Source organism: Salvelinus sp. IW2-2015, linkage group LG14 (assembly GCF_002910315.2).
Source record: "Salvelinus sp. IW2-2015 linkage group LG14, ASM291031v2, whole genome shotgun sequence".
Classification (NCBI taxonomy): Eukaryota; Metazoa; Chordata; class Actinopteri; order Salmoniformes; family Salmonidae; genus Salvelinus; species Salvelinus sp. IW2-2015.
In genome coordinates, this window is record NC_036854.1 from 34147305 (window position 1) to 34158128 (window position 10824).

The following is a 10824-nucleotide window of genomic DNA, read 5'->3' on the forward strand; positions in this document are numbered from 1 at the left end:
ACAGACACATCCGCAGGTTCATCCTGTCTGTGACGTACATCACAGACACATCCGCAGGTTCATCTGTCTGTGGTACGTACATCTACAGACACATCGCAGGTTCATCCTGTCTGTGGTACGTACATCTACAGACACATCCGCAGGTCATCCTGTCTGTGGTACGTACATCTACAGACACCTCCGCAGGTTCATCCTGTCTGTGGTACGTACATCTACAGACACCTCCGCAGTTCATCCTGTCTGTGGTACGTACATCTACAGACACCTCCGCAGGCATCCTGTCTTGGTACGTACATCTACAGACACCTCCGCAGGTTCATCCTGTCTGTGGTACGTACATCTACAGACACTCCGCAGGTTCATCCTGTCTGTGGTACGTACATCTACAGACACCTCCGCAGGTTCATCCTGTCTGTGGTACGTACATCTACAGACACTCCGCAGGTTCATCCTGTCTGTGGTACGTACATCTACAGACACCTCCGCAGGTTCATCCTGTCTGTGGTACGTACATCTACAGACAACATCCGCAGGTTCATCCTGTCTGTGTACGTACATCTACAGACACATCCGCAGGTTCATCCTGTCTGTGGTACGTACATCTACAGACACTCCGCAGGTTCATCCTGTCTGTGGTACGTACATCTACAGACACATCCGCAGGTTCATCCTGTCTGTGGTACGTACATCTACAGACACATCCGCAGGTTCATCCTGTCTGTGGTACGTACATCTACAGACACATCCGCAGGTTCATCCTGTCTGTGGTACTACATCTACAGAACACATCCGCAGGTTCATCCTGTCTGTGGTACGTACATCTACAGACACATCCGCAGGTTCATCCTGTCTGTGGTACGTACATCTACAGACACATCCGCAGGTTCATCCTGTCTGTGGTACGTACATCTACAGACACCTCGCAGGTTCATCCTGTCTGTGGTACGTACATCACAGACACATCCGCAGGTTCATCCTGTCTGTGGTACGTACATCTACAGACACATCCGCAGTTCATCCTGTCTGTGGTACGTACATCTACAGACACATCCGCAGGTTCATCCTGTCTGTGGTACGTACATCTACAGACACATCGCAGGTTCATCCTGTCTGTGGTACGTACATCTACAGACACCTCTGCTCATCCGTCTGTGTACGTACATCTACAGACACCTCCGCAGGTTCATCCTGTCTGTGGTACGTACATCTACAGACACATCCGCAGGTTCATCCTGTCTGTGGTACGTACATCTACAGACACCTCCGCAGGTTCATCCTGTCTGTGTACGTACATCTACAGACACATCGCAGGTTCATCCTGTCTGTGGTACGTACATCTACAGACACCTCCGCAGGTTCATCCTGTCTGTGGTACGTACATCTACAGACACATCCGCAGGTTCATCCTGTCTGTGGTACGTACATCTACAAACACCTCTGCAGGTCCATCCTGTCTGTGGTACGCATCTACAGACACATCCGCAGGTTCATCCTGTCTGTGGTACGTACATCTACAGACACCCTGCAGTCACCTGTCTTGTACGTACATCTACAGACACCTCGCAGGTCATCCTGTCTGTGGTACGTACATCTACAGACACATCCGCAGGTTCATCCTGTCTGTGGTACGTACATCTACAGACACATCCGCAGGTTCATCCTGTCTGTGGTACGTACATCTACAGACACCTCTGCAGGTCATCCTGTCTGTGGTACGTACATCTACAGACACCCTCCGCAGGTTCATCCTGTCTGTGGTACGTACATCTACAGACACCTCTGCAGGTCATCCTGTCTGTGGTACGTACATCTACAGACACACCGCAGGTCATCCGTCTGGTAGCTACATCTACAGACACATCCGCAGAGTTCATCCTGTCTGTGTACGTACATCTACAGACACATCCGCAGGTTCATCCTGTCTGTGGTACGTACATCTACAACACCTCTGCAGGTCCATCCTGTCTGTGGTACGTACATCTACAGACACATCCGCAGGTTCATCCTGTCTGGTACGACATCTACAGACACTCTGCAGGTCCATCTTCTGTGGTACTACATCTACAACACATCCGCAATCATCCTGTCTTGTACGTACATCTACAGACACATCCGCAGGTCATCCTGTCTGTGTACGTACATCTACAGACACCTCCGCAGGTTCATCCTGTCTGTGGTACGTACATCTACAGACACATCCGCAGGTTCATCCTGTCTGTGGTACGTACTTACTGACACACTCCCAGTCCATCCTTCCGTGTACGTACATCTACAGACACATCCTGCAGGTCTCATCCGTGCTGTGGTACGTACATCTACAGAGCACTCTGCCAGGCCATCCTGTGCTGTCGGTACGTACATCTACTAGACACCTCTCAGTCCACTGTCTGGTACTACATCTACCAACCGAGTCAGCTGTGCGTGTACGAACATGTTCTACACTGACACACCACGATCCGCAGGTTGCATCCTGTCTGATGACCGTTCGAACATCTACAGACACATCCCGCAGTTAGTCATCCGCTGTGGTACGTACAATCTACAGACACCTCCGCAGGTTCATCCTGTCTGTGGTACGTACATCTACAGACACATCCGCAGTGCGACCTTCATACGACTCTGTCGTGGTACTCGTGTACGTCATCACGACACCTCCGCAGCGGTAACCGATCCTGTCATTGTGTGTACGTACATCTACAGACACCTTCTGCAGGTCCATTCCTGTCTGTGGTGTACTTAAGCCCTACATCGTACACACCCTCAGGTCAGTGTGGTACGTACATTCATCGCACTGTACATGTTTCTGTGGTACGACTCACAACTACCTCTGCAGGTCATCCTGTCGATATTACTCACACATGCTACAGACACATCCGCACACGCATTTCATCCTGTCTGTGGTACGTGACATCTACAGACACCTCGCAGGTCCATCCTGTCTGTGTGTACGGACATCTACAGACACATCCGCAGGTTCCATCCTGTCTGTGGTACGTACATCTACAGACACATCCGGCAGTAGGTCCGTTCATTCCGGCTGCTCTGGTAGTCTACGAACTTGCAGTCCATTCTGCGACGTACATCTCTACAACAACCTCCGCAGGTTCATCCTGTCTGTGTACGTACATCTACAGACACATCCGCAGGTTCATCCGTCTTGTTCGGGTACGTACATCTACAGACACCCTCCGCCAGTCTCATCCCTGTCTAGCTCGGTACCGCTAACAATCTACAGACACATCCGCAGGTTCATCCTGTCTGTGTAACGTACATCTACAGACACATCCCAGGTTCATCCTGTCTGTGGTACGTACATCTACAGACACCTCCGCAGGTTCATCCTGTCTGTGTACGTAATCTACAGACACCTCCGCAGGTTTCATGCCTGTCTGTGTGTTACGTAACATCTTACAGACACCTCCGCAGGTTCATCCTGTCTGTGTGTACGTACATCTACAACACCTGCCGGGTTTATCCGCGGGTACGTACATCTACAGACACATCCGCAGGTCCATCCTGTCTGTGGTACGTACATCTACAGACACCTCCGCAGGTTCATCCTGTCTGTGGTACGTACATCTACACAGACACCTCCGCAGGTTCATCCTGTCTGTGGTACGATACATTGAAGTCAGACTTGGTGAACACTACATTTCAGACCTACATTGTTCCTAACGAGTAGTTATATGCTCAGCTCTGGGTTTGATCTCTCCTCTTGTCCCCCTAGGTGGTGTTGGTTCTATCGTCCTCCTGATGCTGTGGCTGCCCATCAGGATCATAAAGGTCTCCTCCCTGCCTCCTCCCCTACAACGTCCTCCTCTACAGGTACACCTACGTGGCTCAACTGTGGCCAGCAGAGTAGTGCCACCCCTGGTCCTGGAGAGCCGCAGTGTGTATAAGTGTTGTATTTGGATGCGAGTGTTTCCTAACACCCTCCCGTCTCCTTCCTCTATCCTCCTCCTCTCCTTTCTCTCCCCGCTCCTCTGTCCTCTCTCTCTCTCTCTCTGTCTCGCTCTCCAGTGATGCCCCAGTCATGAGCTCTCTCTAGAGCTGTTGCTGCTGCATGGTTCTGCCAGCTCTCCTAGAGCAGGGTCACACACGGCAGTGGCTCAAAGGTCTTCGGACCTGGACTGTTAGCGCTGGATACCTACTGTAAGTCTTATATACTTCTAATACACACTTACACACTACTTCAGGTACCTACTGTAAGTCTATATGTACTTCTATACACACTTACACACTCCGCAGGTTCATCCTGTCTGTGGTACGATACATTGAGATCAGCACTTGGTGAACACTACATTTCAGACCTACATTGTTCCTAACGAGTAGTTATATGCTCAGCTCTGGGTTTGATCTCTCCTCTTGTCCCCCTAGGTGGTGTTTGGTTCTATCGTCCTCCTGATGCTGTGGCTGCCCATCAGGATCATAAAGGTCTTCCTCCCTGCCTTCCTCCCCTACAACGTCCTCCTCTACAGGTACACCTACGTGGCTCAACTGTGGCCAGCAGTAGTTGCCACCCCTGGTCCTGGAGAGCCGCAGTGTGTATAAGTGTTGTATTTGGATGCGAGTGTTTCCTAACACCCTCCCGTCTCCTTCCTCTATCCTCCTCCTCTCCTTTCTCTCCCCGCTCCTCTGTCCTCTCTCTCTCTCTCTCTGTCTCGCTCTCCAGTGATGCCCCAGTCAGTGAGCTCTCTCTAGAGCTGTTGCTGCTGCAGGTGGTTCTGCCAGCTCTCCTAGAGCAGGGTCACACACGGCAGTGGCTCAAAGGTCTGGTCAGGACCTGGACTGTTAGCGCTGGATACCTACTGTAAGTCTATATGTACTTCTATACACACTTACACACTACTTCAGGGTACCTACTGTAAGTCTATATGTACTTCTATACACACTTACACACTACTTCAGGGTACCTACTGTAAGTCTATATGTACTTCTATACACACTTAGACACTACTTCAGGGTACCCCAACTGGCAGTGATTTTATATAATTGCAAAAATATATTGTTGGACATTGAAGACTGTAAAAACACCAGGAAATTGGTTCCAAAGTATTCCCACGCGTAATAGAGAGATATACTGTGCCTTCGGAAAGTATTCAGGAAGTATTTTTTCCATATTTTGTTACGTTACAGCCTTATTCTGGATTACCTTTTTTTAATCCTAAACAATCTACACACAATACCCTATAATGACAAAGCGAAAACAGATTTTTCAAAATAAAAAATAATCTTATTCACGTAAATATTCAGACTCTTTGCTATGAAACTCGAAATTGAGCTCAGGTGCATCCTGTTTCCATTGATCATCCTTGAGATGTTTCTAGAACTTGATTGGAGTCCATCTGTGGTAAATTTAATTGATTGGACATGATTTGGAAAGTCACACACCTGTCTATATAAGGTCACACAGTTGACAGTGCATGTCAGAGCAAAAACCAAACCATGAGGTCGAAGGAATTGTCCGTAGAGCTCCGAGACAGGATTGTGTCGAGGCACAGATCTGGGGAAGGGTACCAAAACATTTCTGCAGCATTGAAGGTCCCCAAGAACACAGTGGCCTCCATCATTCTTAAGTGGAAGAAGTTTGGAACCACCAATCTTAAATAAAAACACGTTTCCTCCATCCGTTCTGCAGGAGATGTTTGATGCGTCTCTGAAGGACAGAGAGCTGAGTTTTAAGTCTGCTCCAGGCACCACCATGTTCCTCCACTGGCTGGTGGAATGGTCTACGTCTTCTACTTCGCATCCTTCATCCTCCTACTGAGAGAGGTAGGGGACAGGGCTCACACTTAGGCTGAGACCCAAATGACACGCCTTTTCCCTTTTATAGTGTGGTACTTTTGACCGGGGCCCATAGGGTTAGTTCTGTGGACCGTACAGCCTATGCTAACAGATTCGCGGCATTGGTTAGAATCTGAATCTTGCCCTTCTGACTCGCAAACTCTCCTACCTTTCCTGTCTCCTCGTCACTATCCTATCTTAATAAAATACATAAAACCCCTTAAAACATGTATTATTATAAAAATAAAGTAGTGCACTATATAGGGTGACATTGGAACATTCTCATTGACTGCTTTGTTAGTGTGTTGATGAGTTGCTGTTTGGTCAGGTGCTGAGGCCTGGGGTCCTGTGGTTTCTGAGAAACCTGAACGATCCCGACTTCACCCAGTCCAGGAGATGATCCACCTACCTATCTACAGACACATCCGCAGGTTCATCCTGTCTGTGTACGTACATCTACAGACACATCCGCAGGTTCATCCTGTCTTGGTACGTACATCTACAGACACATCCGCAGGTTCATCCTGTCTGTGGTACGTACATCTACAGACACCTCCGCAGGTTCATCCTGTCTGTGGTACGTACATCTACAGACACCTCCGCAGTTCATCCTGTCTGTGGTACGTACATCTACAGACACATCCGCAGGTTCATCCTGTCTGTGGTACGTACATCTACAGACACCTCCCAGGTTCATCCTGTCTGTGTACGTACATCTACAGACACCTCCGCAGGTTCATCCTGTCTGTGGTACGTACATCTACAGACACCTCCGCAGGTCATCCTGTCTGTGGTACGTACATCTACAGACACCTCCGCAGGTTCATCCTGTCTGTGGTACGTACATCTACAGACACCTCCGCAGGTTCATCCTGTCTGTGGTACGTACATCTACAGACACCTCCGCAGGTTCATCCTGTCTGTGGTACGTACATCTACAGACACATCCGCAGGTTCATCCTGTCTGTGGTACGTACATCTACAGACACCTCCGCAGGTTCATCCTGTCTTGTGTACGTACATCTACAGACACAGCCGCAGGTCATCCTGTCTGTGGTACGTACATCTACAGACACATCCGCAGGTTTCATCCTGTCTTGGTACGTACATCTACAGACACATCCGCAGGTTCATCCTGTCTGTGGTACGTACATCTACAGACACATCCGCAGGTTCATCCTGTCTGTGGTACGTACATCTACAGACACATCCGCAAGTTCATCCTGTCTGTGGTACGTACATCTACAGACACACCGCAGGTTCATCCTGTCTGTGGTACGTACATCTACAGACACATCCGCAGGTTCATCCTGTCTGTGGTACGTACATCTACAGACACATCCGCAGGTTCATCCGTCTGTGGTACGTACATCTACAGACACATCCGCAGGTTCATCCTGTCTGTGGTACGTACATCTACAGACACCTCTGCAGGGTCATCCTGTCTGTGGTACGTACATCTACAGACACATCCGCAGGTTCATCCTGTCTGTGTTACACTCTACAGACACATCCGCAGGTTCATCCTGTCTGTGGTACGTACATCTACAGACACATCCGCAGGTTCATCCTGTCTGTGGTACGTACATCTACAGACACATCCGCAGGTCATCCTGTCTGTGGTACGTACATCTACAGACACCTCTGCAGGTCCATCCTGTCTGTGGTACGTACATCTACAGACACCTTCGCAGGTTCATCCTGTTGTGGTACGACATTACAGACACATCCGCAGGTTCATCCTGTCTGTGGTACGTACATCTACAGACACCTCCGCAGGTTCATCCTGTCTGTGGGTACGTACATCTACAGACACACTCCGCAGTTCATCCTGTCTGTGGTAGTACATCTACAGACACCTCCGCAGGTTCATCCTGTCTGTGGTACGTACATCTACAGACACATCCGCAGGTTCATCCTGTCTGTGTACGTACATCTACAGAACACCTCTGCAGGTCCATCCTGTCTGTGGTACGTACATCTACAGACACATCCGCAGGTTCATCCTGTCTGTGGTACGTACATCTACAGACACCTCTGCAGGTCCATCCTGTCTGTGGTACGTACATCTACAGACACCTCTGCAGGTCCATCCTGTCTGTGGTACGTACATCTACAGACACATCCGCAGGTTCATCCTGTCTGTGGTACGTACATCTACAGACACATCCGCAGGTCCATCCTGTCTGTGGTACGTACATCTACAGAACCTCTGCAGGTCCATCCTGTCTGTGGTACGTACATCTACAGACACCTCCGCAGGTTCATCCTGTCTGTGGTACGACATCTACAGACACCTCTGCAGGTCCATCCTGTTCTGTGGTACGTACATCTTACAGACACATCCGCAGGGTCATCCTGTCTGTGGTACGTACATCTACAGACACATCCGCAGGTTCATCCTGTCTGTGGTACGTACATCTACAGACACATCCGCAGGTTCATCCTGTCTGTGGTACGTACACTACAGACACCTCTGCAGGTCCATCCTGTCTGTGGTACGTACATCTACAGACACATCCGCAGGTTCATCCTGTCGTGGTACGTACATCTACAGACACCTCTGCAGGTCCATCCTGTCTGTGGTACGTACATCTACAGACACATCCGCAGTTCATCCTGTCTGTGTACGTACATCTACAGACACATCCGCAGGTTCATCCTGTCTGTGGTACGTACATCTACAGACACTCCGCAGGTCATCCTGTCTGTGGTACGTACATCTACAGACACCTCCGCAGGTTCATCCTGTCTGTGGTACGTACATCTACAGACACCTCCGCAGGTCATCCTGTCTGTGGACGTACATCTACAGACACATCCGCAGGTTCATCCTGTCTGTGGTACGTACATCTACAGACACCTCTGCAGGTCCATCCTGTCTGTGGTACGTACATCTACAGACACCTCTGCAGGTCCATCCTGCTGTGGTACGTACATCTACAGACACATCCGCAGGTTCATCCTGTCTGTGGACGTACATCTACAGACACCTCTGCAGGTCCATCCTGTCTGTGTACGTACATCTACAGACCACATCCGCAGGTTCATCCTGTCTGTGGTACGTACATCTACAGACACATCCGCAGTTCATCCTGTCTGTGGTACGTACATCTACAGACACATCCGCAGGTTCATCCTGTCTTGTGGTACGTACATCTACAGACACCTTGCAGGTCCATCCTGTCTGTGGTACGTACATCTACAGACACCTCCGCAGGTTCATCCTGTCTGTGGTACGTACATCTACAGACACATCCGCAGGTTCATCCTGTCTGTGGTACGTACATCTACAGACACATCCGCAGGTCCATCCTGTCTGTGTACGTACATCTACAGACACATCCGCAGGTTCATCCTGTCTGTGGTACGTACATCTACAGACACATCCGCAGGTTCATCTCTGTCTGTGGTACGTACATCTACAGACACCTCCGCAGGTTCATCCTGTCTGTGGTACGTACATCTACAGACACATCCGCAGGTTCATTCCGTCGTGGTACGTACATCTACAGACACTCCGCAGGTTCATCCTGTCTGTGGTACGTACATCTACAGACACCTCCGCAGGTTCATCCTGTCTGTGGTACGTACATCTACAGACACCCTCCGCAGTTCATCCTGTCTGTGGTACGTACATCTACAGACACCATCCGCAGTGTCATCCTGTCTGTGGTACGTACATCTACAGACACTCCGCAGGTTCATCCTGTCTGTGGTACGTACATCTACAGACAACATCCGCAGGTTCATCCTGTCTGTGTACGTACATCTACAGACACATCCGCAGGTTCATCCTGTCTGTGTGTACGATACATTGAGATCAGCACTTGGTGAACACTACATTTCAGACCTACATTGTTCCTAACGAGTAGTTATATGCTCAGCTCTGGGTTTGATCTCTCCTCTTGTCCCCCTAGGTGGTGTTTGGTTCTATCGTCCTCCTGATGCTGTGGCTGCCCATCAGGATCATAAAGGTCTTCCTCCCTGCCTTCCTCCCCTACAACGTCCTCCCTACAGGTACACCTACGTGGCTCAACTGTGGCCAGCAGTAGTTGCCACCCCTGGTCCTGGAGAGCCGCAGTGTGTATAAGTGTTGTATTGGATGCGAGTGTTTTCCTAACACCCTCCCGTCTCCTTCCTCTATCCTCCTCCTCTCCTTCTCTCCCCGCTCCTCTGTCCTCTCTCTCTCTCTCTCTGTCTCGCTCTCCAGTGATGCCCCAGTCAGTGAGCTCTCTCTAGAGCTGTTGCTGCTGCAGGTGGTTCTGCCAGCTCTCCTAGAGCAGGGTCACACACGGCAGTGGCTCAAAGGTCTGGTCAGGACCTGGACTGTTAGCGCTGGATACTACTGTAAGTCTATATGTACTTCTATACACACTTACACACTACTTCAGGGTACCTACTGTAAGTCTATATGTACTTCTATACACACTTACACACTACTTCAGGGTACCTACTGTAAGTCTATATGTACTTCTATACACACTTAGACACTACTTCAGGGTACCCCAACTGGCAGTGATTTTATATAATTGCAAAATATATTGTTGGACATTGAAGACTGTAAAAACACCAGGAAATTGGTTCCAAAGTATTCCACGCGTAATAGAGAGATATACTGTGCCTTCGGAAAGTATTCAGGAAGTATTTTTTCCATATTTTGTTACTTACAGCCTTATTCTGGATTACCTTTTTTTAATCCTAAACAATCTACACACAATACCCTATAATGACAAAGCGAAAACAGATTTTTCAAAATAAAAAATAATCTTATTCACGTAAATATTCAGACTCTTTGCTATGAAACTCGAAATTGAGCTCAGGTGCATCCTGTTTCCATTATCATCCTTGAGATGTTTCTAGAACTTGATTGGAGTCCATCTGTGGTAAATTTAATTGATTGGACATGATTTGGAAAGTCACACACCTGTCTATATAAGGTCACACAGTTGACAGTGCATGTCAGAGCAAAAACCAAACCATGAGGTCGAAGGAATTGTCCGTAGAGCTCCGAGACAGGATTGTGTCGAGCACAGATCT

General features: G+C 49.0%; 1 long non-coding RNA gene and 1 pseudogene across 1 annotated transcript; both read left to right on the forward strand.

Moving 5' to 3' along the window:
* The window catches only part of LOC111972929 (E3 ubiquitin-protein ligase MARCHF6-like), a 44011-nt pseudogene that overhangs the window by 23211 nt on the left and 9976 nt on the right, over positions 1 to 10824 (forward strand).
* LOC139028687 (uncharacterized) lies at positions 5685 to 6165 on the forward strand. The gene is made up of 2 exons (XR_011480917.1): positions 5685 to 5772; positions 6113 to 6165. It is a non-coding gene; the product is annotated as an uncharacterized lncRNA (long non-coding RNA).